The following is a 4,192-nucleotide window of genomic DNA, read 5'->3' as shown; positions in this document are numbered from 1 at the left end:
GTGTTTGGATAGTGATGTAGGGGCTTTTAAGGGGTATTATCTCTATCAGTCATTAATTTTTAAAAACTTATCTGCAGAGTTCACTCTACCATGTTACATTCAATTTCTAACCAGGCCCTTGTAATTTAGCTGGGGTGACTTAGCCATCCACCCGGTCACCCCAGCATACCCTGAGAAGGGCAGAGCCCCTGGAAGAGCAGGAAAATGTGCATTTTACAGGTGTGAAAATCCCAAGACTGGTTTGAACAAAGTAGGTTTAGTTATTCTTAAAATTTACTGATCAGAATTAAAGACCACCTCCCCAGGGCCAGTGGGAGTAAAATGATACAGAGCAGGAGGGTTTTTTAGGGGAAATACTTTTCCTGTAGACCTGGATTAGGGAAGGGTGTTCCTCTTTTACGCTCCCTAGCTTTAAGTTCTGTTGAAACATTGGCTTTAACCATTGCCCCATTGCTCAACCAGGGCTGTCGCTAGTTGCTTGGAGGAGGAGAGCAGCATTTTCATAAGCAGACCTGCTCTCACCTTTATGAGGCTACTTCGAAGTACTACCTGTGGGGCTGTCAGTGGGTGGTAGATATTTGAATGCATCCAACTATATACTAATAAGTACATAAACTCAAAGGCTATTCTGTACCAAAGACTGAAAATTAACTCCCTGTTTTATTTCCCATCCCTAATTTCCTCCCACTTCATTGTGCAATATAGCATATCAGAGATTCTGCATTGAGATTAAATCCCAACATTGGATTCCCATAGGAAAATGCATGAAAGATAGTTTAATGATAAAATGCTAACAAACTAATGATACCTCAAATTTGAATAGAAATCTATTACTCAACTTTTAGGGGAAAAACAGTTCAAAGATTAAATCCCTTTGGAAATTAAAATCCGAAGACATTAAGGGAATTAATTAACGAAATCAAATTATCTTGCCCACATGAGTTCAAAGTATAAAAACCTTAAGAAAAATAAGTCTGCAAACTGTCCTGCCAAATTTCTCATTTGAATCAGCCTTAGCCAGAGAAATTTCTGATGCCTGAGTGGAGCTGAGGTTTTTTCAGAAGCTGTAGCTGGAATTGTTTCTCATGGGGTGGTAGTTCCTGCAGGACCCCAGAAAGAACTAGATTAAAGGCTGAATACAATTTTCTAACAATGCAATAAAACCACTAAACTTATATATTCATATCCTATTAAGACCGTGTTTCATTAAAAGTACAGTTTCATAGTATTTAATTTACATTTTCTTCCTAATGTGCTTACCCAAATGTAGCAAAACTAGAAATGTTAGACGTTGGTAATAATTGACAGTTAAATAAAATTCTCTAAAATTGCTTCTAATTGAATAGAATTGTTCATTCCATTTTCATTTTCTCACTTTTCATGTGAATTTACCAATTTTAGTCTTTTGATCAGTAATCAGTATCACTGTGGTATTTGTAGAAGAGGGTCTGATTGTCATACCTGAAAAAAAAAAATATTTTCAGCACTCAGGTGTTTTAGAAAACATTTTATTTAGTCTTCCTTCTGATTTACATAGTTTCAGTGTTTGGATAGTGATGTAGGGGCTTTTAAGGGGTATTATCTCTATCAGTCATTAATTTTTAAAAACTTATCTGCAGAGTTCACTCTACCATGTTACATTCAATTTCTAACCAGGCCCTTGTAATTTAGCTGGGGTGACTTAGCCATCCACCCGGTCACCCCAGCATACCCTGAGAAGGGCAGAGCCCCTGGAAGAGCAGGAAAATGTGCATTTTACAGGTGTGAAAATCCCAAGACTGGTTTGAACAAAGTAGGTTTAGTTATTCTTAAAATTTACTGATCAGAATTAAAGACCACCTCCCCAGGGCCAGTGGGAGTAAAATGATACAGAGCAGGAGGGTTTTTTAGGGGAAATACTTTTCCTGTAGACCTGGATTAGGGAAGGGTGTTCCTCTTTTACGCTCCCTAGCTTTAAGTTCTGTTGAAACATTGGCTTTAACCATTGCCCCATTGCTCAACCAGGGCTGTCGCTAGTTGCTTGGAGGAGGAGAGCAGCATTTTCATAAGCAGACCTGCTCTCACCTTTATGAGGCTACTTCGAAGTACTACCTGTGGGGCTGTCAGTGGGTGGTAGATATTTGAATGCATCCAACTATATACTAATAAGTACATAAACTCAAAGGCTATTCTGTACCAAAGACTGAAAATTAACTCCCTGTTTTATTTCCCATCCCTAATTTCCTCCCACTTCATTGTGCAATATAGCATATCAGAGATTCTGCATTGAGATTAAATCCCAACATTGGATTCCCATAGGAAAATGCATGAAAGATAGTTTAATGATAAAATGCTAACAAACTAATGATACCTCAAATTTGAATAGAAATCTATTACTCAACTTTTAGGGGAAAAACAGTTCAAAGATTAAATCCCTTTGGAAATTAAAATCCGAAGACATTAAGGGAATTAATTAACGAAATCAAATTATCTTGCCCACATGAGTTCAAAGTATAAAAACCTTAAGAAAAATAAGTCTGCAAACTGTCCTGCCAAATTTCTCATTTGAATCAGCCTTAGCCAGAGAAATTTCTGATGCCTGAGTGGAGCTGAGGTTTTTTCAGAAGCTGTAGCTGGAATTGTTTCTCATGGGGTGGTAGTTCCTGCAGGACCCCAGAAAGAACTAGATTAAAGGCTGAGTCTCTGATGTGCTCACTTTTTTAGAGTCTCAAGAGTTATCACAAAATGGTCACAGCCTTGGCCCCACAACCGCATTTGTTTCAAAACAAGCCAATTAACAGGCACTAACGCAGTTATCCCAGAAAAACTTCCAGAACACAGTACCTAGTGTTGCCAAAGACCATAGTAGAAACTCAGTGGTATCTCAGAAAAAGGAAATCTTGGTTTCAGCTTCCCAAAGGTGCCAGTGTTCCAGAACTCACAACCTGTGGTCTTAATCTTCAAAAAAGGAAATCTTGGTTTCAGCTTCCCAAAGGTGCCAGTGTTCCAGAACTCACAACCTGTGAGTTGTGAGCCCCAGAAAGAACTAGATTAAAGGCTGAGTCTCTGATGTGCTCACTTTTTTAGAGTCTCAAGAGTTATCACAAAATGGTCACAGCCTTGGCCCCACAACCGCATTTGTTTCAAAACAAGCCAATTAACAGGCACTAACGCAGTTATCCCAGAAAAACTTCCAGAACACAGTACCTAGTGTTGCCAAAGACCATAGTAGAAACTCAGTGGTATCTCAGAAAAAGGAAATCTTGGTTTCAGCTTCCCAAAGGTGCCAGTGTTCCAGAACTCACAACCTGTGGTCTTAATCTTCATTGGGAAGACTCTCAGAAAGGGCTTAATTTCGGCCTTATGAATTGATCATTTCTGGGGGAAAGAATTCACCATTACAGAATGCCTCATTTACATTTCCCCTTCATCAAGGTATTCCTGGCATCTGGGACTGATCGAATAAAAGACTGCCTTGAGGGGTTTGAGCCCACATTCCTGTGTACAGGCAATTTCAGGCCTGAGCCACAATGGATGTTTAGGCCTAAGAAAGTTGCTTGCTATGTGTGGTTTCTCCTTTACATGGATTTAAGCATGCCAGAGTTAACTATAGATGAGCCACGTGGATCTGTAGCTTGGTACTTACAGCTGTTTCCTCCTTGGGTCTGAGTGTAGAATGGAATTTGGGGAGGCCGATGTGGCATGGGCTACACTGGCCTGGTACTTATGGGTTAGAAGCTAGAACCTTACTAGCACTCCAGTACATTGGAACTCAGCTGCCTTGAAAATTGTTGAAAAGCAGCGTATATTATTTTTCCCAGTCACATCTAAAAGGCCTGTCTCTGTCTCCCCTGGGAACTGCAGCAGTGGTGCCTTGGGGCTGCCTGCCTTGTGAGGCTGCTGAGCTGCTCTGTTGGAGAGTTGAACCTCTGCCACACTGCACCCACTTTCTGTGGCCTCTTGCAGTATATGGGGTTGCAGGGAAGGGTGCGGGGAATTTCTGCCAATTGATTTAAGGTAGTAGATTCCAGAAAGTGGGCATCGACTGACAGGCATCAGGGAGAAGCTGATACAAGGACATTCTCCATCTACTTTCCTATTCTCAGATACCATTGGGTGTCTTCCATGGCTTTTGGGCACACTAGGTGCTGCATTCTGGGAACCTAACTTTTACTAGGACAACTCCTCTCATGCTTAGGGATTGGCTTGTTTT

Source organism: Galeopterus variegatus, unplaced genomic scaffold (genome assembly GCF_000696425.1).
Source record: "Galeopterus variegatus unplaced genomic scaffold, G_variegatus-3.0.2 Scaffold7238, whole genome shotgun sequence".
Taxonomy (NCBI): domain Eukaryota; kingdom Metazoa; phylum Chordata; class Mammalia; order Dermoptera; family Cynocephalidae; genus Galeopterus; species Galeopterus variegatus.
This window is presented reverse-complemented; position numbering follows the sequence as displayed.